Source organism: Saccopteryx leptura, chromosome 9, assembly GCF_036850995.1.
Source record: "Saccopteryx leptura isolate mSacLep1 chromosome 9, mSacLep1_pri_phased_curated, whole genome shotgun sequence".
In the NCBI taxonomy this organism is placed as follows: domain Eukaryota; kingdom Metazoa; phylum Chordata; class Mammalia; order Chiroptera; family Emballonuridae; genus Saccopteryx; species Saccopteryx leptura.
In genome coordinates, this window is record NC_089511.1 from 55829791 (window position 1) to 55857769 (window position 27979).

Sequence of the window (27979 nt, forward strand, 5' to 3'; positions counted from 1 at the left end):
ACTCACCTACTCTACAATAGGGCATGGAGGGCTTGAGAGTGGGGGAGAAGGTTTCCCATTGCAGAGGGTCACTCACCCATCCTTGGATGGCAATTAGGTCCCTGCCCAACGTTGGGCACCAGTGTGGATAAGACCTGCCGGAGATGAGGACGATGGAGATGCAAAGACCCGACTTCGAGGACCAGGTTCAGTGACGCAGATCCACTTTCTTCAGGAAGTAAGCTAGCTTATATACACAGGTTCAACCTATAGGTCTGAACAGCGTGTTCCTCAAAGCCAATGGCTGAAAAGATCAGGGAGCTGCGTGGTTGGTGCTAAGTCACTTCCTTATAGCAGGTGAGCTTCCTTCCTGGGTGTGCCCAGGAGCTTCTGGGAGCTGGAGTGTTCTCATAGCACTGCATCAGCCACAGCTGCTAGGAATGCGCTCGGCACTCCACCCACAAATTAAGGTATATATATTTGGAGAAGTATGCAAAGTTCCATGGTAAGAAAATTCACTACTATAAAGATATCTATTCTTTCAAAAATGAGTAATTTTAACATACATTCTTAGATAACTATAAGCTAATGTTATAATTTATATAGAAATATTTAAAAACAGTATAAAGGTAGATCAAGTTGAGGAAATTAATACTATATAAGTGTGTTACTGTAGCCTGACCAGGCAGTGGTGCAGTGGATAGAGCGTCGGACTGGGATGCAGAGGACTCAGGTTTGAGACCCCGAGGTTGCCAGCTTCAGCATGGGCTCATCTGGTTTGAGCACAAGCCCACCAGCTTGAACCCAAGGTCACTGGCTCGAGCAAGGGGTTACTCGGTCTGCTGAAGGCCCACTGTCAAGGCATATATGAGAAAGCAATCAATGAACAACTAAGGTGTTGTAACGCGCAATGAAAAACTAATGATTGATGCTTCTCATCTCTTTCCATTCCTGTCTGTCCCTGTCTAACCCTCTCTCTGACTCACTCTCTGTCTCTGTAAAAAATAAATAAATAAAATTTTTTAAAAAAGTTTGTGTTACTGTAAAGTGACAAGGAAAGAATGTAATATTAACAGAGAACAGTCAAAAAGTTCAATGAAATAAAAACAAAATTCCATAATCTGTGGTTAAATATTTAATAAAGACATATATTAAATAAATTGGAAAAAAATTTCACAAATAATTCTGTTGTAACTATATTTCTTTAAAAGGAGTAGTTTAATGTTATGTCATATTATAAACAAAAATTAACAGAGACATAAATATTCAAGCTATAATTATAGATCCAAAAAGAAAACATAGAATAGTTAAGTAAACAATCATAAAAGTAAACTCTGCTAAAACCTTTTTTTAAATTTGTTTAACTAATTAATTTTAGAAAGGGAGGAAAAGAGAGGGAAGGGAAGGGGAATGGGTGGAAAAGCAGATGGTCACTTCTCCTGTGTGCCCTGACCAGGAATCACCCCAGGACTTCCACATGCTGGCTAACGCTTTACTGCTGAGCCAACTGGCCAGGGCGATAGTGTCATAAAAAAGAGTTTACTGATAAAAATGCCCTGTTCAAAGAAATAAAAAAGTAAGCCTCAAACTGGGAAAAAAAATTTTCATATATTCATTTTTGACATAAATTTGCATACAGAATATGTAAGAATATTCAACAAATCAATTAAAAATGTAAAAAAAAACAAAAACATAGACTCTCTGTAAAAGACTATATATATCAATATATATCAGCTAATAAGTATGGAAAACGTGGTCAATACCACTATTTATCAAAGAAATGTCTATAAATTCTACATAAGATACCACAGTGTACTGCTGTTATGGACAAAAGAGTTATGGGTCAAAAGCAAATGTCAGAAAAGTTACTAAGTATTTTAATTATTCATTTATTATCTTTAAGGGTATAATGTTGCAGTACTTTAGGAATCTGGCATTTAAAAAATAAATTAATTATGTACTTTTTTATTATACAACAGTGGTCCCCAACCCCCGGGCTGCAGACCGGTACCAGTCTGTGGGCCATTTGGTACCAGTCTGCAGAGAAAGGATAAATAACTTACATTATTTCCATTTTATTTATATTTAAGTCTGAACGATGTTTTATTTTTTAAAAATGACCAGATTCCCTCTGTTACATCCGTCTAAGACTCACTCTTAATGCTTGTCTCGGTCACATGATACATTTATTCTTCCCACCCTAAAGGCCGGTGTGTGAAAATATTTTCTGACATTAAACTGATCTGTGGGCCAAAAAAGGTTGGGGACCACTGTTATACAGCACATCTATCACTATTATTATTATTATTATTATTATTTGTGTGACAGAGACAGAGACAGATAGGGACAGACAGATCAGAAGGGAGAGAGATGAGAAGCATAAATTCTTCATTGCAGCACCTTAGTTGTTCATTGACTGCTTTCTCAGCTGTGCCTTGACTGGGGAGCAACAGCAGAAGGAGTGACCCCTTGCTCAAGCCAGTGACCTTGAGCTCAAGTTGGTGAACCTTGCTCAAACCAGATGAGCCCATGCTAGAGCTGGTGACCCTGGGGATTTGAACCTAGGTCTTCCACATCCAGTCTGATGCTCTATCCACTGTGCCATCGCCTGGTCAGGCCATCACTGTTATTTTTAAAAAAATAAAAATATATCCATAAAATGGCCTGACCAGGCACTGGTGCAGTGGGTAGAGCATTGGACTAGTATGCAGTGGACCCAGGTTTGAAATTCCAAGTTTGCCGACTTGAGCACCGGCTCATCCGGCTGGCGCATGGGTTCTCCAGCTTGATCACAGGGTCCCTGGCTTTAGCATGGTATTATAGACATGTGTAAGGCCAGTAGCCACGGCTCTCACAGCCAGGCATGTGCAGGTTCACATTAGATTCAATCAGATGGAGCCAAAAACAGGTGGGCTATTCCTTTATTCTAGACTCACAACTGGCTGGTGAGTAAACACACAGAGGGCTCCAAAACCCACTCACATATTCTCCAGTTGCACATCCAGGAGAATCTTTTCCAGTTTTTTCTAGAATCAAAGGCCCCACCAGTCTCAGTGGAGCTCACAAAGCCCCTCACCTCTGGTTCCCATCTCAACATGACTTCTTACTCTGCAAAACTGGCTTCTCTTTCCTTCAATTCTATCTTGGCTGCTTCTCCAGCACTCTGCATTCACTCTGCCCTCACTCTCCAAAACTATGGCCTCCTCCTTGCCTTTATCCTTTTTAAAACTTTTTGGCATGAAAACATCTCCTCAGCACACATTAGCATGACAAAGCCCTTTCCCAAGCAGGAAGGTAATTAGCAGTTTCACCTGGTAGCACCATCCACGTCAGCAGCGGCCATTTTTAACAATGAAAGTGAGCAAACGTGAAAATCCCATTTTACAAACTTATTTGCCCAACAACATGACCCCATGGTTGCTGGCTTGAGACCAAAGGTCATTGGCTTGAAGCCTAAAGTTGCTGGCTTGAGCAAGGAGTCACTTGCTCTCCTGTGCCTCCCCTCCCCCTCAAGGCACATACGAGGAAGCAATCAATGAACAACTAAGGTGGTTCAAGCAACAAGAAAGAATTGATGCTTCTTATCTCTCTCTCTTCTTGTCTGTCCCTATCTGTCCCTCTTTCTGTCTCTGTCACACACACACACACACACACACACACACACACACACACACACACACACACACACACACACACACACACACACACACACAAAATCCACAAAATGGACTGAGTCAAGAATGGTCATTGAAGCTTTATCCAGAAAAGCAATTTTGAAACAGCTCAAAAGTCCCTCACAGGAGAATAAACAGATTATAGTATATTCATATAATGGAATGTTATTTAGAAATTATAAGAAATAAACTACTGCTTCTAACAACATAAATTTTTTTCTTAAATGTTCAGAGAAAAATTTTAAAGCAAAAGACTACATACATTCTAATTTTATTTGCATGACATTTAAGTAATCTAAAGAGGTATACATCAGAATAGTAAATGTCTTTCTGAGATAAGAAAAAAGGGGCAGGAAGAATTTCTAGAGTGAAGGCCATGTTCTGCACCTTAATTGGTATGTTGTTTAAACCCATGTATACATTTGAAAATATTTGTCGAACTCTGTCCTTAGCACATAAGCTAACAAATTCTTACTTAGTTTCTATTCTTATGTGGTTCACACATTTAAAATTCAGTTTGTTGTCTTGAAATGTGTCTAATGGTACATCCCTCTGGGTTTTTCTATCATTGACACTAATTCTAGACTGCTTTAAAGGTCTCCCTAATTATAACATCTCAGTCCTCATGTCTTATGTGTTCTTATTTATTGCTGGGTTCATTAGAAAGTACTCTACACAACTCATTATTTTCTCTAATTTGGCCTGGTACTTCCAGAAGAATAAAGAGAAAATTTTTGTAATTATAAGTAAAAAGAATATTTCACCTCTTTCTAGCAATCCATCTCTTTTATTTATATAAGGTAAATGCATATTCTTTCATTTTGTCTCTTCCAAAGCAAATGAGCAATATTTTCTAACATTCTGATCCCCTCTAGAATATGACAGAAAGCCAAATTAATTTTCTCTTTTAAAGTGTAAAATTGGTCTGTACAAGCAACATAAATCTCTTTCCCCCACATAGACTCTCCTGTTTTGAAGTGCACTACTTGGTTTGAATTTCAGAATCATAGAGCTCTGTAGAGACTGGGGGGCAGGAGCAAACAAGAAGTACCTCTATTCAAATGAAGAGAACTAAAGTTAGAAGAAGAAGAATCAGAACAAGAAATTTCATGATAGCCATGAAAAATGCACACTCTTTTCAATTTTGAATAGAAGAAATTCCAGGTATAAATATTTAAATATCTCCCCTTTTAAAAACTTTTATTGAATTTATTGGAGTGATTTTATTTAATACAATATTGCAATATAGGTTTTAGGTATACAATTCTATAATACATCATCTGTATATTTATTGCATTGTGTGTTCACTACTCAAATTCAAGTATCCTTCCATCACCATTATCCATTCCAGTACCCATTAAACCTATTCTACCATGCTTCACATCCCTTTCTCCCTGGTAATCACCATAATGTTGTCTGTGTTTATAAGTTTTTTTTAGAGGGGGTTACTTTTTTTACCCAGTCCCCAACCCCTTCCCTCTGACATTTATCAGACTTTCCTCTATATCTATGAATATGTTCCTATTTTGCTAGTTTATTTTGTTCATTAGACTCAACATATAAGTAAACTCATAGTATTTTTCTTCTCTGACTTGTTTATCTCCAGGTCCAGCAGCGCTGTCCTAAAATGTAAGATTTCCATTTTTTCATGACTGAGTAGTATTTCATTGTGTAAACATATCCTAGCCCTTTTGTCCACTCATCTACTGATGGACACTTGGGCTGCTCCCATACCTTAGGAATTGTAAATAATGCTGCAATGAACATAGAGGTGCATATATTCTTTTGAATAAGTGTTTTGTGTTTCTTCAGATATATTCCCAAAGGTGGGATCACTGAGTTATAAGACTTTTCCATTTTTAATTTTTTGAAAAAAATCCATATTGTTTTCCATAGTGGTTGCACCAATCTGCATTCCCACAAACTGTGCACAAGGGTTCTCTTCTCTCCACATCCTCACCAGTGCTTTCTGTTTGTTGATTTATTGATATAGTCATTCTGGCAGGTATGAGGTAATATCTTATTGTGGATATATTTTGCATTTCAATGATGATTAGTAATATTGAGCATGTTTTCATATGTTTAATGTTTATCTGTATGACATCTTTGGAGAAGTGTCTATCCAGGTCTCATGTCCATCTCTTAATTAGATTATTTGGTCTTTGGTGTTTAGCTTGACAATTTCCTTATAAAATTGGGATATTAACTTCTTATTAGATGTATCATTGGTGAATATGTTCTCCCATTCAGTGGGTTGACGACACATTTTGTTGAAGTTTTCTTCACTGTATTAAAACCACATATAGTTTGATGTAGCCCCATTTGTTTATTTTTTCTTTTGTTTCCTTTGCCTGAGGAGATACATAAAAACAATATTGCTATAAGAGATGTCTCAGATATTACTGCTTATGTTTTCTTCTAGAAGTTTAATAGTTTTGAGTCTTACATTTAAGTCTCTATTCCATTTTAAGTTTATTCTTTTGTGTGGTATAAGGAGGTGTTCTAGTTTCTTTTTTTTTTTTTTTTTTTTTTTTTAGCATGTATCTGTCCAATTTTCCCCAAACCATTTATTGAATAAACTGTTTTTCCCCACCGTATGTTTTTGCTTTGTCAAATATTAATTGACCATAAAGACATAGATTCATTTCTGAACTCTCTATTCTGTTTAGTAGATTTATATGTTGGTTTTTATCCCAGTATTGTGCTGTTTTGCTTACTATGACCTTGTAGTATAGTTTGATATCAGGTAGCATTATTCCTCAAACTTTGTTCTTCTTTCTCAAGATCATTGTGGTTATTTAGGATCTTTTGTAGTTCTATATAAATTTTTGGAATATTTGTTCTAGTTCTGTAAAATATGCCATTGGTATTTTGATAAGAAATACATTGAATCTATAGCTTGCTTTGGGTAATATGGACATTTTAATGATGCTAATTTTTCCTATCCATGAACACAGTATATGTTTCCACTTATTTGTATACTCTTTGATTTCTTTCTTTAGTGTTTTATAATTTTCTGAACATGGGTCTTTTAAATACTTGGTTAAATTTATTCCTAGGTATTTTATTTTATCTTTTTTTTTTTGACAGAATTGTGAATGGAATTTATTTTTTAGTTTCCCTTTCTGATAGTTCACTTATTTCTGATTACTTATTTTGTATTATGTTACTTTACTGAATTCATTTATCAGTTATAATAATTTTTTAACAGAACCTTTAGGTTTCTCTATATACAGTATCATGTCATCTGTAAACAAGGTTTTAATTTTTTTTTTCCAATTTGAATGCCTTTTATATCATCTTGTCTGATTGCTAAGGCTAAAACTTCTAGTACTATGTTGAATTAGGTAACAAAAGTGGATATTCCTTTCTTTTTCCTAATCTTAAGGGAAACACTTTTAGCTATTACCCATTGAATATAATATTGGCTGTGGGTTTGTCATATATGGCCTTTATTATGTTGAGATACACTTCTTCTATTCCCACTTGCTGAATGTGTGCTGGATTTTACCAAATGCTTTTCCTTCTTCTATCAATATGATAATGTGGTTTTTATCCTTCCTTTTGTTTATGTGGTGTATCATGTTTATTGATTTGCATATATTGTACCAACCTTGTATCCATGGAACAAATCCCAATTGATCATGGTGCATAGTCTTTTTAATTTAATGTTAGATCCAATTTGCTAATATTTTGTTGAGAAATTTAGCATGTATGTTTATCAGTGATAACAGCCTATAATTTTGTTTCTTTGTGGTGTCTTTATCTGGTTTTGGAATTAGGATGATGCTGGCTTCATAAATGAGCTCGAAAGTTTTTCCTCTTCTTGAATTTTTTGTAACAGTTTGAGGATAGATGTTAGTTTTTCTTTGAAGGTTTGTAAAATTCACCTCTGAAGCCATCAAGTCCAGCACTTATATTTGTTGAGAGTTTTGAATTATGGTTTCAATTTCACTTCAATTTAACCTGCAATCTACCCATTCAGATTTTCTTATTCTTCCTCATTCACTTTTAGAAGATGGTAGGTTTCTCTGAGTTCATTCATTTCATCCACATTGTCTAATTTGTTGGCATATGGTTGTTCATAATATTTTCTTACAAACCTTCATATTTCTTTGGTGTCAGTTATTACTTGACCTCTTTTGTTTCTGATTTTATTTATTTATTTATTATTTATTTTTGATGAATCTGTTAAAGGTTATCAATCTTGTTTATTTTTTCAAAGAACCTGCTCTTGGGACAGTGACATTTTTCTAAAATGAGTGCAAAAAGCATACAACTCGATGAATATACCATACACCATTGAATTGTGTACTTTATTTTTACTTTTTATATTGAATTTATTAATGGTTTAAGATTCCTTTTTATTTATTTCTGCTCTGATATTTATTATTTTATTTTTTCTACTCACTTTGGCTTCATTTCTTGTTTTTTAAGTTTCTTTAATGTAAAGTTATTGTTTATTTGAGATTTTTCTTGTTTCTTGAAATAGACCTATAATGCCATGAATTCCCCTTTTAGGACTACTTTCACTATGCTCCATAGATTTAGGGTTTTTATATTTTTATTTGTTTTAAGGTATCTTTTGATTTGTACCTTGATATCCTTGTAAACACATTCATTGTTTAGTAACATGTTATTTAGCTTCCATGTTTTTGTGTGTTTTTTAGTTTTTCACTTGTGATTGATTCGTAGTTTCATATTCTTTTTTTTTTTTTTTTTTTTTTTTTTTGTATTTTTCTGAAGTTGGAAACGGGGAGGCAGTCAGACAGACTATTGCATGCACCCAACCGGATCCACCGGGCACACCCACCAGGGGGCGATGCTCTGCCCATCTGGGGCATTGCTCTGTTGCAACCAGAGCCATTCTAGCGCCTGAGGCAAGAGGCCACAGAGTCATCCTCAGTGCCCAGGCCAACTTTGCTCCAATGGAGCCTTGGCTGCAGGAGGGGAAGAAAGAGTCAGAGAGGAAGGAGAGGGGGAGGGGTGGAGAAGCAGATAGGCACTTCTCCTGTGTGCCCTGGCCGGGAATCAAACCCAGGAGTCCTGCACCCCAGGCCGACACTCTACCACTGAACCAACTGGCCAGGGCCTCATATTCTTATTATCAGCAAAGATGCTTGATAGAATTTCTACCTTCTTAAATTTATTAAGACTTGCTTTGTGTCCTACCATGTGTTCTATCCTGGAAAAGGTTCTATGTACATTTGGAAAGAATATATATTCTGCGTCTTTGGGGTAAAATGTTCTGAATATATCAATTAAATCTATCTGATCTAGTATGTCATTTAAGACTTAATATATCAATTAAATCTATCTGTTTCTTGTTTTGTTGTTTTTTGTTTGTTTGTTTGTTTCAAAGATCTACTGACTGATGTCAATGGGGAGTTAAAGTCCCTTATTATGGGCTCTGGTTAATGGCTTCAGTAGAAATAGCATCAGCCTGGGATATGGATATGAGCTCAATTCTTGATCAAGACACACAAGAGAAGTGACCATCTGCTTCTCTCTCCCTTCCTCTTCATCTTTTTTCCCACAGTCAGTGGCTCAATTGGTTTAAATGTCAGCTCCAGGCACTGAGCACAGCTCACACAGTCTGAGTGTCAGTGTCAGGCACTAAAAGTAGCTCAGTTAATTCAAGCATTGGCCCAAGGTGAGAGTTGCTAGGTGGATCCCAGTCCAGGCACATGTGGGATTTGATCTCACTATCTCCTCTACTCTCACTTAAAAAATATCCCCTATTGTGACTGTATTACTGTTAATCTCTCTTTTTATATTCATCAAGATTTGCCTTATATATTTAGGTGGTTCTATGTTGAGTGCATAAATATTTACAAGAATTTTTAAACATCTCCCTCCTTTTATGGAACAGCAAAAACTTTCATATAACTCTTATTCATGTTTTTAATATTAACATAAATTTGAAATGTTAATATATTTTCATATTATATTAAAATGTTTTGACATGTTAAAATGTTTTCATTTTATAGAAATAAGAACAATTGAGGTACAAGAAAATGCTATCAGAGGAAAAATATGACTTACATCAGCTAGCCCACCACACATTGGTATTCTAAATTAGAATGAGAATTTTTTGCCCCAAATGTGCACAAATTTATGGAAGTCAAATGGCTATGAAGCAGCATATCCAAGACTTATAGATTTCTATATTATTACCTAGAAGATTGAAAAACTGAGATACAATTTTATCTGAATAAATATTTTATGTAAAAGCCAAATATAATTAAACCTCTATATATTTCACAAGCTACCAGCCAAGATAGGCCTTTAATGAGTAGTCAATATCTCTAAAATGTGTTAATTGCTCCTAGATTTAAATACTCCAACTGAACAACCCTGTTTTAAAGATGCAGAAATCAACCTAATCAAACTCTTCATAGAAAAGCTTTCATACAATCTGCCCATGTAAAGAGCAAGGCAGAGTGCTATTGAAGAATTTTTTTAGCTTGCCTAGCCTATGTAACTTGATCTTGGTGAAAAACAAAAAAATAAAACAATTGTCTCTTACCGTAATTGCTTTTGGTATTACCTGGATTCTCTTTACACCTGGAACTATTTAAATGTGGGCCATGAAAATGCCATCAGTAAAAATATTACTCAGTAATATCAATTTAAACACTCATACCTTCCTCTTACATTCTGGCCAGATTTGCACAATCAACAGGAGACTAAGGGTTTTGAATGGAAATGCTGGCACAATCTGAAAGATGCTGTCAGACCTCCCCAGTGTGAAGTGCATTGCTACTAATGATCATACCACATTCTGCCAGCAGGATGTTATTAATGACACTGTCTGAAATCTGCAAATCTCTGGTGTATCGACACCAGTTTAAACTATTCATTTTATTCCAGGTTAATCATCTAAAATAAAGAAGAATCATATACAAGGTTGTTGGAAAGACAGCTGTGTTAAGCTTGCTCGTTGGTTTCCTGTCTGCAAGCATTTTGAATGATTAGTGTATGAGCACATGGAAAAATGCACGTGTGCGTCTTTATGAGAAGCTATGGGTGCTTCCCCGCAGGGTAATTTTCGCAGATCACTCTCCTGACACTGTGAGGTGGGGTTCCTTTATTCCCTCAGCCACCACTATGAGGGGCGGTTTTCCTGATCCTTTGCCCTCCACGGAGAAAAGCAGTTTTCCTTTTTTATTCACTCACTCCTCTCTGTGAACCTCCAAAATACGGGAATGGCCCAGTGCTTTCCCGCTCCCAGTTTCTCTACAGTCTGCCTGAATTCAGTGTGAACATTCCTCGCCTCAACCACCAGCATTACAAAGGTACATAGTGATTTTCTGGATGTTTAGATTATTTGATATTTGTGTCCTATTTGCTTTAGATTAAATTATAGGTGAAAAGGGGACTATGGGATGCCCATAAAAGACACTTGTAACGATTAAAAGAGAGTCTATCTCTCTTTTTTGGAAATTAGCTGCATTTCATAAACATAGCATTCAAGAAAACTTTGTTTAAACTGCCTCTTGATCTTTTTTTTTTTTTTTTTTTTTTTTTTTTGTATTTTTCTGAAGCTGGAAACAGGGAGGCAGTCAGACAGACTCCCGCATGCGCCCGACGGGGATCCACCCGGCACGCCCACCAGGGGGCGATGCTCTGCCCATCCGGGGCGTCCCTCTGTGGCGACCAGAGCCACTCCAGCGCCTGGGGCAGAGGCCAAGGAGCCATCCCCAGTGCCCGGGCCATCTTTTGCTCCAATGGAGCCTCGGCTGCGGGAGGGGAAGAGAGAGACAGAGAGGAAGGAGAGGGGGAGGGGTGGAGAAGCAGATGGGTGCCTCTCCTGTGTGCCCTGGCCGGGAATCGAACCCGGGACTTCTGCACGCCAGGCCGACACTCTACCACTGAGCCAGCCGGCCAGGGCCTTGATCCTTTTTTGTTACACATTACAAGCATGCATCCACAAACTACACACACATGCCTACAATTCCTTGCACAGTAAATAAATATTCGTTAACTGCCTTCTGTTTTTAAGACACAGTCCTAAATTTTGTGGTAAAAACCCAGTAAGGCAGTACTCTGCCATTTAAAGTTTCCGTCTCGGTTTTTAATTTTTCTCAACAAATTAATTAGTTGAAACAACAAAAGTTAAACATTTCAATGGCTCCTCCCTCCAATCACGAACTTTTTTTTTTTTAGAGCAAGACACAGACATAGAAACAGATAGAAAGGGAGAGATATAAGAAACATCAACTTGTCATCACGTCACTTTGGTTGTTTATTGATTACTTCTCATGTGTGTCTTGACCAGGGGACTCCAGCTGGGCCAGTGACTCTTTGTTTAAGCCAGCAATCTTGGAGTCAAGTCAGCAACCTTGGGCTTCAAACCAGCAACTTTTGGGCTCAAGCCAGTAACCATGGAATCATTTTTATGATCCTTTGCTCAAGCCGATTATCCTGCACTCAAGCTGGATGAGCCCATGCTCAAGGCAGTGACCTTGGGATTTTTAACCTAAAACCTCAGAGTACCTAAACCTAAAACCTCAGGTTGATGATCTACTTACTGTGCCACCACCTGATCAGGCAACCATGAACTTATTTTTGTATATTGAATTAAAATTCTCAACTCATAAACCCAGTGGTGGGATTCAGCTGGTTTGCACCCATTTGTCAGAACCAATACCTTATTTTTTGTTGAGTTTGATGAACCAGTTGTTAAAATGGTACTTGTAATCAGGGTTCTCTCTAAGGTGGATGCATAGACAGCTGCCCAATATGAAAATCACAAATTTACATTTCTTACTCTTGTATAACATTTATCTGCACAATGGCATATTCTAAGCACCTGTAGTAATGTTCATTCAGTCCATAGGTGAAAAAAATTTGATAGAACTATGCTTATAATATTTATTTATTCATTTCTTAAAACTCATTATACCTTTGATGAAATACTGTATTTTACTTTCCTTGCGTTTATTACTTCAGCAAACAAACATATAAGGTAAAGAGAAAAAGTGCCAAACAACCAGGGGGTAATAAAGTGTCATTGGAAATACCTTAAATAACAGTTTTATAGAGTTTTCTTTGTCAAGTATGTATTAATATTTTTCACTAATATTTTACTACTCTTTATTATAACATAATCTAGTTTTGTGTACCTCCTTTATTATTCTTATTAAAGTATTAAATGCATGAAATAATAAACTACCTTTTGGTATATTATTTTTTATACTTAAAATGGCCATTAGGCCAGAAAATCAGTTGTTAAATTATTTGAATCCTACCATTGCATAACCCCTTGTAGTCTATAACATGATATACTTTCAAATTAATTAGTAATAGTTTACATACTAAAATGTATATTTGAATATGATAAAAAAAATAGTGGCTAGTATTTAACAACATTAATTATGTGCAAAGTATTATGTTAAGACATTTATGCTCTTAATGCATTCATTTAGCAAACATTTTTAGACATCTACCATATGCAAGATACTAGACTGTGCTACAGAAACACAGCTGAACAGGAGAGACAAGTTGTCTTCTATAAGCTGTATATATTCAGCTTGGCAGAGATATATTTATAAAATAACAAGTGTGGTAGAGGCCAGGCAGGTTCCAATTGGATTCAGGCAGACCACAGAAGAACTGCAGAGCTGAAAGGCATTGGGCCATTTACACTTATTAAATTCTTGCAATGGAATGTGAGCAAATAGTCAAGGGAAACCCACTTCTTGTGGTGGTGAGTGAGAGAACAGAAAAATCTCCCATCTCTGTGGCAGGAAGTGATCAGAAAAACCACCCCAGGGGAAAGTACCTGTAGCCTATGTAGGCTACACACACAATGGCTTTCTGCCACAGGCTTACAAACTAATGCAAAGAAAACAAGTAAGCAAGCCTAATCATAGCTCTTTTATCTACACTCCATCCTTTTAGGGTTGCTTACCTCACAATCTATGTAACAGGTATCTTCCTCAATGGTCCTGTGTGAGGAGTGAGGTACATTACATCCATATTTCACAGAAACAGTGGGGACTACAGCAGCAGACTATTAAGGCACAAGCTATACTGAAAATGACAATATTTACAAAGGTGCCTTTCACAATAATGTCTCTCTGAGCACACAAAGGATAATACAATTCTACCTTATGTCAAAGGATAATACAATTCTACCTTAGGTGGCCCAAGGAGTTTACTGGAGGCCCACCTCTAGCCCCCTATAGCACAGTGCCAACAAGACCACCCATTGTAGGTGGGAGAGCTGTACAGTTCAAGGCCACGTCCATTGAAGTCATTGGCCTTTAGAAAGGGCTATGGGAGCAGGCATGAACTTGTTGCCCTACTTCCCAAAGCCCAGCTTCAGTAAAGTGTCCTTGGTGCAACTGGATTAGAGCAGCTGCATAGTGCAGGAGGGTATCCATAGGTGCCAGACCCCCTTGTTGAGGTCTCTTGTTTAAAATCTGAGTACTATCCACATGCAGCATGTCCATCCAGCAATGGAGCCGGTGGCTCCCTCTTGTCACAGTCCCTGCTTCAAGAGTCCATTATACTGCTTAATGATCAGTCCATTACCCAAGGTGATGGTCCATTACAAGAAACTAGCCCTACAGCTTTTTGATAATGGATCTCAATACCTTTCCATAAGTGCTCTGTCTGTTGCCACAAGCCCCATCCAAATATCTCAGAGGTCACAAGAATGTCATGCTTACAGGTCCTGGTGGAATCAAACATTCAATGTCTGTGCCACCTTGAAAGTTCTCTTAGCTGCTACAAAAGCTCCTGTATCTACTAAGGCCAACACTCACTACACATGAGAAGGGGACTGATGGATTACCAATATCACATGAGCCGGGCCCTCCAGTCCCCACCCATTTCCATTGTATGGGTCCCTTGGCCTTCTCCCCATTCAAACTGGAATTATGAGTGTTGGGGATCCTCCTCCCCTTTAGCTGCCTCCAACATGTAATCTTGCAGCCATGTGACATGAGCACTGACTGTTTTCTTGGCAGCTGCTGAGGCTGTTCATTTCCCCTGCTTCTGTAGCACCTGAAACTTCAGTTCTTGCTTAAGGTTCTGCCAAAGCTCTAACAGAACTCTATTAGACCTGCCATCTCTTTTATCTTTATCTTCCGTGGCCATAATTAAATCTACCAACATCTGTGTTCAGGTAACCTTTACAGGCCAGTTCCCCTTGTTAGTATGGGAGGCAGCACAAGAAGTAGGCTGCACACCTTTATGGTGCCACACTGCTTCTACCTCCCCCAAATCTGCCACTATCCAAGTAGCAGTGTTGATGAGCTGCCCCACATAGATGCTCAAGATAGCTACTAGTGACGCAAAAGGGCTGAAGGAGTGTTACAGAGATCCTCATCCCTGTTGTAAACACTTTCTCATATGGCACAAAAGACCTCATATTGAAAGCTACGTTCCTTATACCTAGTTCCCAGAGGACCTGCTGCAGCTCAGTATTTGACTGCCATTGACTCACTGCCCCTGGTTAGTCTCTGGCATTCTGCCAGCTCATACAAATGGCAGGCATCACCCATTATAATAGAGTATGATTTCCTGGGTTGTCATGGCAGCTCTGAAGATGCTGCCTCAAGGATGAATGTGTGGTGATGGTGACTAATTTCTCCATCTCTGCTCTGAAAAAAACAATACCATCCACTGCTGTGTCCTACAACTGCAGCAACTAAGTTGCCAGAAATCCGATAGGTTTTTGCCTGAATTTTCCCTTCAACTCCATCAACTCCATACGGGTGTGAGATTGAAACACAGAATGCTCCACTACTTTTAGAGGTGGTAGTGCCTGCCCCTGAGGCACTTTTTACTACTGGGTCTTCACCTTCTGAGTGATCACCAGCAGGGTTCTGAGTCTGCCAAAGGCAGTTTCAGCCTGAACCTCCTCCTCAGAAGAGGAGGAGTAGGCGATGGCCACCACTGCAGACCCAGAGCGACTCTGCCATCACACAGGCAGCTCCTCCTCCAGAAACCATTCCCGTGCTTGCCATTGACGGTACTCAGCCTCCAGCTTGCACTGGAACTCACGGACTTGGGAAACTTCCTTCTCCAGCAACCGTTTGTTGTCCTCCAGTGTCTTCTGCTATTGACACTCAGCCTCCAGCTTGCAATAGTGCTCTCAAACTTACAGTTTCTTCTCCAGAAACCATTCTAGCTCCTTCTGCTGCTGGTGCTCAGCCTTCAGTTCACACTGGAGCTCTTGAACTTGCAGTTTCTTCTCCAGCAACCATTCCAGCTCCTGCTACTGCCAGTGCTTGGCTTTCAGCCCACACTGGAGCTCTCTGACTCAGGCAGTCTCTTTCAGAGGTCTTTCTGTTTCCATTTGCAGGGTTGTGAAAAAAGGCCCCCAACAGGGTAGCCACAGGAAACCACAAGCTTGAGAATAGCCATCCCTCTATTCTACCCTCCAAGGGTGCTGGTGGTTTTATACCAACCTAAATCCTTCTGACTATGCCAGGTGTAATGTAGATGGTTGAGGCCAAGCAGGTTCACATTGGATTCTGGCAGACCACAGAAGAACTGCAGAGCCTGAAAGCATTGAGCTATTCCTGTTTATTGGATTCTTGCAATGGCAGGTGAGTGAACATGCAAGGGAAAGCCACTTCTTGTGGAGGTAGGCGAACAATCAGGAAAACCACCTTTTGTAGTGGCAGGTGAGTAATTAAGAAAATTGCCTCTAGTGATCAGAAGGGCCACTCCCAATTGAAAGTACCATTAAGCTTGATATAGGCTATACACACAGGTGGCTTGCTGCCATGAACGTGCTCATGCACTAAACATGCAAAGTGCTTATAGCCAGAAAATAAGCAAGCAATCTTAACCACAGCTGTTTTCCTTACAACGAATGATAAATAAGATAGAAATAAGAGCTATAGTAAAAATAAAATATTGTTATAGGTTAGCATCCTGTACATTGTTATATAAAAATCCTCCATGTTTTAATCCCAAATATCCAAATTAGCAGAAATATAAGGCATTTCTCTCATACAGTTTTTATTTCCTAAATTACCAAAAAAAAAGTTTATTCAGTCCAGAAGTGATTAAGTCCACCCATCCTAACCAAGTGTTTCTGCTGTAACCAAGTTCAATCTATGGATATATGCTCTACTTTTCTGACTCAATGGAATGATAAGGAGAACTGAAAAAAATAATCCCCAATAAATACATTTAATAACACTCTTATTGTTCTTATTGCATTTTATGACATTTTACACATTAATGCTGATATCTACAGAAGTTCAATCTTAATATTGTGGTTCCAGTTTCTTTTGCCTCTTTTTGTGGTAGAAATAAAACTCATAACATCAAAACATAATTAGAATGAATATAATCCTTGGTTATGATTTCAATATGACCTTTCTGATTTTTAGAATATTTTGATAGTCATCATTCACAGTGATGTTACAGGATTGTTTTCAGGCTTTTTTTTTTTTTTGGTATATAGAAGTTAGAAATATGTTGTTATAAAATGAATTATGAATTCCTGATCTAAAATTCTACTTTCAAGTACAAAATACATACACATCTCTCACACACAAACAATTTGCTTCTATGGAAAAAGATGTACAAATAAGAGACATAATATATAGCACTTAATAATTTGGGATTTTTTTAACCACAAAAGTCCTTATTTTAAATACTAGCTCTGCTACTTTCATTTTAATACCAATTTTCTTCATTTTTCTGGTCTGTACCATGAGAATTAAGAAGACACATAGATCGAGAGGACTCAATACAATAATCTGTGTAGTTTTTCCAGTGCCTAACACAGAGCTGAGATTCAATAACCATCAGTTTTATTATTACTTACTTAAGTATAATAACATGTATAAATACCTTGAAGGTATTTTGGATAGCATAAGTATTGAGTAAGGTAATACATCTTTCACTCATTCATGCATGCATTCATTCAACTGAACCTGATACCCTGGAATGCAGAGCCATAATATATAAGGCAGAGAAAGCCTTAACTTCAGGTATAGAAATTCAGAAAAGATCATTGTACTCATCTTAATCATTTTACAAAGCAAAATAAGATACAAAATGATAGTTTAAAAAAATCTCATCAGAGATCTGAAAACATAAAAAAATCTAAATAAATTAAACTCTAGAAAGCAACAAGCCTTTTATATAAGAGAAGAGGCTTATGGACTGTTTTTATTCCTGGTAGATTTATGAGGTAGACTAAATCTGCCATAAAATAGGGTATAGTAAAACTACCCAAACTGTTAAGAACTTTGAACTGTCACATGTGAAATACCATGATAGATTAGAATACTGAAGAACCTCATTAATAAAGTGAGCCTGCACCTATCTGCTAATTCTTAAATATGGGTCTTCACCAAGTTCAGCCAAGGATGGTACTTTGGCCAAAGCTGAAGGTTATGGTGAGTCTGCTAAAAGTAATAGCTAAAAGATAGCCCAGTAAAGTTCACAGGCTTTTCATATATAAAATGAACTGAGAAGGTAAGAGCAAGGTAAAAAAGCTGAATGTAAATAGGCACTTCCAACTATGAACTAACTATAATTGACAACAGGGCTGGAGAATCCTTTAAGACAGTACACATTTTAAGAGAGTACAGGACCAAGGCATTTAAAATCCTGAGGGAAGAACAAGAGAACTGAAACAAGTTAAAAAAAAAAACTCCTTAGGTTAAAAAACAAACAAACAACACAACAACAAAAACAAGCAATAAAATACAGGAGGGGCAGGGGGGCAAAGGTAACTTCCCAGTAACCAAAAGCCTGAAATCTGGGCTGTAAACCAGGAGATAATATCCTACAGTTCTGGAAATGGGAATCTCAGCTGTGAAGAATAGAAGTAGTGACAGTATTTTACCAGTGCTTAATGTTTTTGACCCTATGAAAGGGAAAGATTTGATCCTACCTTGAAACATTTGAAAGTAGCAGAGAACTAAGCCAACCAAAACCTGCAACAGAGCCTTATCTTGCTCAACTTCGTACCAGACAGATGCAGATCTCACTCTTGTTACCTGGAAGAAGAAATGGTGTCTTTTATATATAAAGTGTAGCATATACGTGAAGATTAAAAGATATGTCAAAAGAAAAGTAGCAATTGGCCAAGAGAGTAGAAATCAATAGACTCTGCATAAGAAACAATTCAGATAAATTAAAATTGTAAAAGGACAAAGTAGCTGTAAAGTGAAAAAGGTAAACAACTTGTCCAAAATATTAAATTTCAGCAAAGAAAACTATAAAACAGAAGCAAATGAAAAGGCTAGAAATAAAAAATATCATATAAAAATGAAAAATAAACTGTCACCCAATAATTTTATATATAGTGAAAAAATGGTAAATAGAAAAAAAAATATCCTCAAAGAGAAAGGTGATGAGATCATATGTTTGCACTGACCTACACTTCAAGAAATGCTAACAGAAGTTCTTTGTACTGAAAAGAATTAATGTCTGATAGAATTCTGGACTGCAGAAAAGAATGGAGACCATTAGTAAAGGTATATATTAGGTAAATATAAGCAAGAATTTGACTGTTTAATGCAAAAATATGTCAATGTGTTGTGGCCCATATAAATAAAATGTGACATAATTAAAATGTAAAAACACAAAGAGTGGGACTGGAACAAGAAAATTATATAGTATATGGTTTTTACATGGTTCATGCAGGATACTTGATGGCAGACTATGATAACTCAAAGATGCATATTGTAATTCTTCAGGAATGACTAAATGGTAATACAGTGAGATATAATTATATATATGTATTTATGTAATAAACATATGTTTGTGTGTATATCCACATATATGTATATATACAGAGAAATATAATATTCCATATTGTGAAATTCTTCCCAAAATAAGCAAGAAATAAGAAACACAAGAACAAAAAGCAAATAGTATAAATTAACAGCAAAATCCTCAAAGAGATTAAAATCAAATATATCACTAACTATACAGAATATAAGTATTATAGATTCCAAAGTCTAATAAAAAGATACTCAATAGCATGCTAGATTTATTTTTTTAAAAGCAAAATTCATAAAAAGCAAGATCTACATGTCATTTACAAGCAACACACTTTAATTAAAAGGACAAATAAAATTAAACTAAATGGGTTAAATAAATGTACCACAGAAACACTAAGCATAGAAAAACTGGTGTGCATTAGTATCAGGAAGAATAACCTTCACATTAAAAAACAATGCTAATGATTTATAGGGATATTTCATAATGGTAATCAAAAAATTCCAATATACCTGACCCCAACACAACTTCAAAAAAGTGAATTAAAAAAACTAAATGCATTTATATATAATAAGAGATCTTTAGAAACTGTGAAACAAAAACTGACAAAACTTAAAGGGAAAACCAGACAAATCCACAGTCCAATGTATAATATTTATACTTTCTCTCAGTAATTGATAAAATGAGCAGAACAAAAGGTGATAAAAGCATAGAAGGTATCACCAAGTGACTTAATTGAGATGTATGTAATACTATACCCAACAACTACAAAAAATAAATACACAAGCCTTAATCTTGAAAAAATATTTTCAGCATGTGTATCAAACAAAGATCTTGTACCAAGAATACAAAAAGAACCCTTTCAATTCAAGAATAAGTTTAAAGTTTTTTCACATTTATACACATATCAAATCATCATACTGTACATTTTAAATATCTCATAATTTTATTTGTCATTTATACCTCAATTTATTGGAGAAAAAATTAGTCCAATAACAACAATAAAAAAGGTACAGATAATGTGAATAGATATTTCAATGAATAAGACAGTCAGAGGGCCAACAAGTCCATCAGAAAATGCTTATGAGAATGTAGAGGAAAAGGCCAATTCATAAATTTAAAAATTGAACATAGAGTTGAACAGATATTATAATATAACAACTCACCAATAAACATGAGGAAAGATGTTCAACATGATTAATCAGCAGGGAATTCTAATTAAAACTACAACAAGATACTATTTTAAAGCTGCTGAAGCAGCTTAGATAAAACAGATTAAAAGCACTAAAAGTCAAGATATAAAGCAGTTAGGACCTGGCTAGACAGCTTGATTGGTTGTAGCATCTTCCTGAAGCATAGAGGTTGCTGGTTCAATCCTCAGTCAGGGCACATATAGGAACAGATTTGTGCTCTCTCTCTCTCTCTCTCTCTCTCTCTCTCTCTCTCTCCCTTCCTCTCTCAATAAATTAATAAATATTTTTTAATAAAGAGACTACAAAAAAAACATGAAACAATTAGAAATTTTATAATTACTGCTGTGAGTACAAAAGTGTACAATCATATCTTAGAACTCTTCAGTGTTTTCAAATAAAGTTAAACATATGTCTATGCTACAACCCACAAATATCACTATTAAGTAGGTACCCAGTGGTATATGGTTTAGAAAAAACAATCATATCTCGCTCTTGGGACTTTGGAGAGGCTTGGAAATTTGGATTTATATTAATATTATGAATACTATAAAATGCTGTTTTATATTAATAATTGACCATTTTAAACTTATTGGTAATGATATTAGAGTTAGCTGAATATTTTTGGATAAGTAAATTGTACATTTGCTGTGTTATTTGCCAATTTTACATTTGGCTATTACATATAAGAGAATAAATAGAACTGTTAAAACTCATACTAAAGGTTAAGCATGCATAGTGAGTAATTTGGGGAATTTAATTGGTAACTCAGAGGATCTAGCAAATATAGATAGTGAGTAAAAGCTTAGCTTATAGGTGATAGGCAGAATTAATTCATATTATAGTTTTTAGATCAAGAACCATCACCATTGGAAGTCATATCCATTTCAAGGAAGCCAAATAATAACATCCTATCAGACACATATAAGGCTCTTATTTTTTTTTTTTAAATCAGTGATTTGGAAATACCACAGAAAGTTTTACTATAACATCTAGCTTTCTTCCTTTTTGAATTTTTAATGTCCTGCAGTGTACTGTGTCTGAACATGTAACCTGTTTGAATTCTAAGTCAATGTATTCCAACCTATCTGTAGCATTAAGAAGCCTTAGAGCAATACTGTTTCACAGGGGTTTCCCACAGACATCATGTATTACTAAGCCTATCTTACAGTACAGGTAACCAATTTTTTAATAGCTTTCTGTATAAGTACATTTTGTGGCAACATAGTTTTCTCCTACTGTTAAATAACTATCTTGGCTTACTCAGTCTTTATATTTAAACTTCAAGTATCTTATTAATTCTGAATTATTGGAATATTTTCTTATTGGACAAGAAACAGATAAAGCTACTCTAGTGAACAGATGAGTGCCAGTCTACTCTAGTTCACCTATATTGAGAATATATTTTGGAATGTCTGTCATATGAATAAAAAGATGGCACTAAGGAACTGATACTAAGGGCAGTAAGATTCAAGGTAAGCAAATTTTGCTCAGTAACTTGAAATATCAAAGAAAATGAGTTTTATTCTATTACTATACTGTGAGTCCCAACATTCTTCTGGATCTGAAATCATGAAATCCTCTTTTGCTCAATGATGAGAGATGCTGCAAATCTGGGGAAGAGATAAGAAAAAATATTCCAAGGTGTGTCTGCCTCTATAACAGAAATCAGATGATTTAGAAGCTATACCTGGTGTTCTCTACAGAGTGTTGAATTGAGCTTAAATTTAAACAATAAGTCATCATAGTAAATTAAAGAATTATCAAAGCAAAACATTAAATTTCATGTCACTAGGGGTATAAATAGATAAAGGTGGTCAAAAGCTACAAACTTGCAGTTATAAAATACATAAATTTCTGTGATATAAGGTACAGCTCAGTGACTGTAGTTAATATTACTGTATCGCATATTTGAAAATTGCTAAGATAGTAAATCTTCAAAGTTTTTGTTATAAAAAAAAGTTACAAATATGTGTGGTGATGGATGATTACTAGCCTTATTTGGTGATCATTTCATAGTTTATACAAATATCAAAACATTACATTGTATAACTGAAATTAATATAATGCTATACATCATTTAGAGTAAAATAGAAAAACATTATTAAATTATATCATTTCTGAAATGATAGATCCTTTTCTTCCTAAGTATGTCACTCAGTGTGCCTGAAATGCCACCATTAGGTATCCTCTCTTTGGAAAACAGGACATAAATAAAATGTGAATTTAAAGATTACACCATGGCATGAACTATTTGCCAAAACAGTACCTATAGGAAAGAACAAATTATTTGAGTATAAGTAGAAAAGTCACCACAGCAGGATTTCCAGTTTCATGTATTTTCATCCTTTGTTCCAGCCTGATGATAGAGGCCCATCACAGATACTCTTAGTATATGTAAGAGAAAATGTGGAATCCCAGTCACATATGTGTTAACAGATCAAAGTACTTCCAGACCAGATTTCATTGTTTAGATTCTCTTTCAGGTAATGATACAGAATCTCCTGCGGCTCCTAAAAATTTAAATGATATAGAGAAATTAGCATTTCAGAAATGACAGAGGTAGAAGAGAGGTTGTATTTTTACTTCTTTTTTTTCCTCTGTTGTGTTTTTGTTTCCTTTCCAGAAGAAATTCTTAAGAATATCAGTAATTAATCAGCTGCTATACATAGTTCCTCTTTATTCCATCAGAATGACCTGGAATGGGGAAAAAACAAGAAAAAGAACTGTGCCTGGAACAAAGTCAGCAAACATACCAAATTTACATTGCAACTTTGGACCCATTACCATGGCAGACATTGCTAATCCATCTCTGCCCTGGTTCCTACTGAACTATTAGTGACATAATCCTTATCATCAACACATTGATCAGGAAGCCTCATGAGTGAAAAGGTGTTGATGTTGAAGGAATTAAATAATTTTTCTACTCCAGGTCAGATAAGAAATTTGACTTAAATCTAGCACTAGAATGTATCAAAATTGGATTATTGGCCCTGACCATTTGTCTTAGTGGATAGAACATCAGCCCAGCATGCAGATGTTCTGGGTTTGATCCCTGGTCAGGGCACATATCAGAAGTAACCATCTGCTTCTCTATCTCTCCCTCTCTCCCTTCTCTCTTTCCCTCTCACAGCCAGTGGCTCAATTAGTTTGAGCATTGGCCCAGGCCCAGACACTGAGGATAGCTCAGTTGATTTAAGCATCAACTACAGACAGAGGTTGCTGGTGGATCCCAGTGAAGGCATATGCAGGAGTCTCTCTATCTGCCATCCTCTCACATAAAAAGTAAATAAATAAAAATAAAAAATGAAGGATTGTTACTCTTGGCAATAAAATTTAGTCACCACTGTACTTCCTTCACAAAAAGGAAAAAGTTCATGTGGACTTAAAACTACCAGTATCCTTTTCCTTGCAATATATTAATAAATAATATAATAGTAATTACTAGCAATAACTAAATTGGGAAGCACTAAGATTAGTAATTTCATGGGTTATGTCATGTCAAGCTTAACGCGTAAGAATTTTATGAGAGGGATATCTCTGTTTACAGATGGGAAAACCTAATTTAAGAAATTATTTTACTTTGTGGAAAAAAAACCACATAGATATTTAGTGGTAAAATCATGATATAAACCTGGCCAGTCTAAGTCCAAGCTTTCATTTCTAATATTTTGAAGTTTTTAGTAATTGTTATTCTGAAAATACCCTGGTTACGGTTTTAAAATACTGTTCCTTCTCTCTAATATATATATATATATATATATATATTTCTCCAGTTTTTGCAGTAAAATAAAATAAAATAAAAAAAAAAAAACACTCTTTACCTGAATTTTATAATTGAGAAAGTGGGGAAAAAGCAAAACAAAATATTTAACACAGAATTATAGGGTAAAATTCTACTTTAATGCCTTATTCCAAAATTGCTATTTTCTGGATATGATTGATTATGAATGCGAGAGCTCTGTTCAATAATATGTTTATTATGCCAAGGTGACTGATGCCACACTCATAAAGTGCTCCTAATACAAAATACACTGAAGAAGAAAATAGATAAGTAAAATGGTCTGTAAACACAGCTTCTATACAAACAAATCAAACAAGAGACCTGAAAAACAGTGACAAAATAATAGAGTACTGAAAACATCATGAAAATAAAGAATGGACTGAGTGAAGAAGGCCTTTATCTTTTATTTATGCTTATAAACAAATAAGGCAGGCTTTATATTAAAGATTTGTCTTGAAATGAGGAATGCTCAAAGAAAAACAATAATTCAAAACTATTATACTGTTAGAAGATTTTTATCTCAGACGAAAGAGATGAGCTTGGAAGTTTAAGCACAGTAAAATAAGAGGACTACAGGATTCGGTGAATTTGTCAATCCACGAAAGTCACCTTGAATTTCAACTTGAACTACTTATTTATATTCAGTCTGAATCATTGAGGGCATTAATTCTGAAAGAGATTGTAAATACTGGTTTACAATGTTATTCTTTTTGGGAAACATCATCTTAAGAGCTTAAAATGACTAGCATTTGCTTTGCTTCTTGAAATCAAATCTTACAAATAGGATAAACTGCTAGAAAGAATTAACTATGGTAGAGAAAAATTAAAAAAGATAAAACCTAATTTCATTGGTTGATATATTACTACTTGTTCCAGAATGCTTCCTACTATTTTAAACAGAACAACATTGGCTTGATGACTATTTTACTATGATTGTCCTTGTTTTTAAAAACAACATAAACACACAGAGAAAGATGTAAGGGAAAATATTTCATTTCAATCATTGGCATTCATTAGGGCAGAAATATTAGAAGTTGGATATTCCTTGTCCATACAGAATCCATTAAAGTCTAAAGACAAATATTATTTTCCCATGGGTAGAAAATGTTTCTAAATCTATTTCCAAAGGTATAAAAGAACAAGCTCAGAGCTGTTAATTCAGATTTTTACAAGGTTAAATGCTAATGCCAAAGTGATAGCCTCATTAAAATGTCATGATCTGATAGAATCAATCTGAGTCCAAAAGACCAGTGTAACAGGCTTTAATAAAAAGAAACCTGCTGGGCTGTCTCGTAAGGGAGAGCAGCACCAGTTACAGACCCAGACCACGTTTTAAGGGTTAAGTTTAAGGAAGTAGGAAGGGTAGTGGGGCCTTTGCTGATTGGCTGTCGCTATCGCTGGGTGCGGCGGGGGGTGCTTTTCAACAACTATGGATGTTGGTGCATTTTCAATCGTCAGCAGTTTCAACCATCAATGACTTCACTGGAATTGTGACATCAGACATTCCTTGGTGGTTGGTCACCTGCCACAAGCCCTGAAACGAAACTTATGCCAGCAGGGTTAAAGAAATGAAACTTAAGATGATCTAAAATAACCATTAAATAAAATAAATCAGCTTTTTAAAGAAAGTCCATTTTTTGAATGTGCGTAATATTTAGAGACTTATTTTGGAGATTTTTACACAATTTACAAAGAATATAGAAAAATGTCAAAGATTGATAGAGATAGGGTACGTCAAAAAGGCTTACTGGAGCCTGGAGTGAGATGTAACAGCTGGATATGTCTGTGAGAATAGTTGTTCCGTTATCTGTTGAGAGCTCTGCTGCTTTGTATTTAAGGGACTTAGAGCTTGTTTTTCTGGATTGAAGTAACCTATGTTAATTTCTTCTCACACCTGTACGCAGCTAGGATATTTGGGAATGACCCTTTGGTGGTATGCAGTAGTTTACAGGAGGCTGGAATTTAAAAGAGATTTAAGACTCAGTTACTAGGACCCTTCTAATCACCATGAAAACCTGCCAAAGGCTGGCAAGCTATCAAGCACATGAAGTCCAGAAAAAACAGCTTTAACAAATGTATTATGAAATTAGAACTTCATGCCAGTTTGTGGTGGTGCAGTGGATAAAACATAGACCTGGAACGCTAAGGTTGCCATTCAAAACCCTGGGTTTGCCTGGTCAAGGCACATATGGGAGTTGATACTTTCTGCTCCTCTCCCCAAGTCTCTCTCTCTTTCTTCCTCTCTAAAATGAATAAAAGAAAAATTTTTAAAAATAAAGAAATTAGAACTCCATAATAAGGAATCTTTCCATCAAAGTAGAAATTTGAGAGCACCTAGGATGAGGCAATATCTTGGAAACCTAGAAATCATATAGGTTGAACGTGGTCAAGATACTATTTCAAAACAATTTCTCACTGTTAGACACAGCAATTCCTACATTCCTTTATGGGTATAGCTCTCAGCATTCCTTGTTGAATTGCTTCTGCTCCTTGAAAAACTAAAACTGAAAGTTTCCTCAGGCAAATAGAAAGAAAAGAGGTTGTATTTGCATTCTGTCATTTGACACACCAACCTCATACTTCTTTTTAGATCTTTTCTCTTGTATGTGGTAGTTATATTGCCTTCATTCTCTAGTCTATGGTATTCTTATCTGGCATTTAAATTTTTCAGCTGTAAACTAGTTTCAAAAGAAAGTTCAGTCCAGTGTCTCTGAATTTCCAATATACATTTCTTTCTCTTATAGGTATTATTTGTGGTGAACAGGAAAGGCAAGGGCATTTTTCAATAATATTTATTTAGACATTACTTTGTAGATGACAATTTAAATAAAAATATTTTATTTACATGAATAGTTTAGTTGCTGAAATAAGAATATGAATAGAACAAAGCTTTATTAAAGAAGAAGAATATTGTCTAATGCAAAACAATGAAATGCTATTGTAAAGCTGTCTTTTAAAGTCTGAGGTAGGCTAAAAAATAAAAGCAGATGATTACAGCTAAGTGTTTTTAAGTGACAGCTACTAGTAGTAGTCCTGTTGACATAAGATATTGAATCTTTGATAAAGTTATATAACTGTCCACTTTCTCTTGTAAGGCTGATGCCTAAAACATTTCTCCTTCAGTGTAATACTTTATTTATTTTATTTTATTTGTATTTTTCTCAAGCTAGAAACGGGGAGAGACAGTCAGACAGACTCCCGCATGCGCCCGACCGGGATCCACCCGGCACGCCCACCAGGGGGCAACGCTCTGCCCACCAGGGGGCAATGCTCTGCCCCTCCGGGGCGTCGCTCTGTCACGACCAGAGCCACTCTAGCGCCTGGGGCAGAGGCCAAGGAGCCATCCCCAGCGCCCGGGCCATCTTTGCTCCAATGGAGCCTCGCTGCGGGAGTGGAAGAGAGAGACAGAGAGGAAGGAGAGAGGGAGGGGTAGAGAAGCAGATGGGTGCTTCTCCTGTGTGCCCTGACCGGGAATCGAACCCGGGACTTCTGCACGCCAGGCCGATGCTCTACCACTTAGGCAACCGGCCAGGGCATATTTTTTACTTTATGTGAGGTCTTAATTATTCTTTTACAATGTTAAGGCAATTATTTTGTGTAATACCTTGTGATGATCACTTATTTATATTTATTTTCAGATA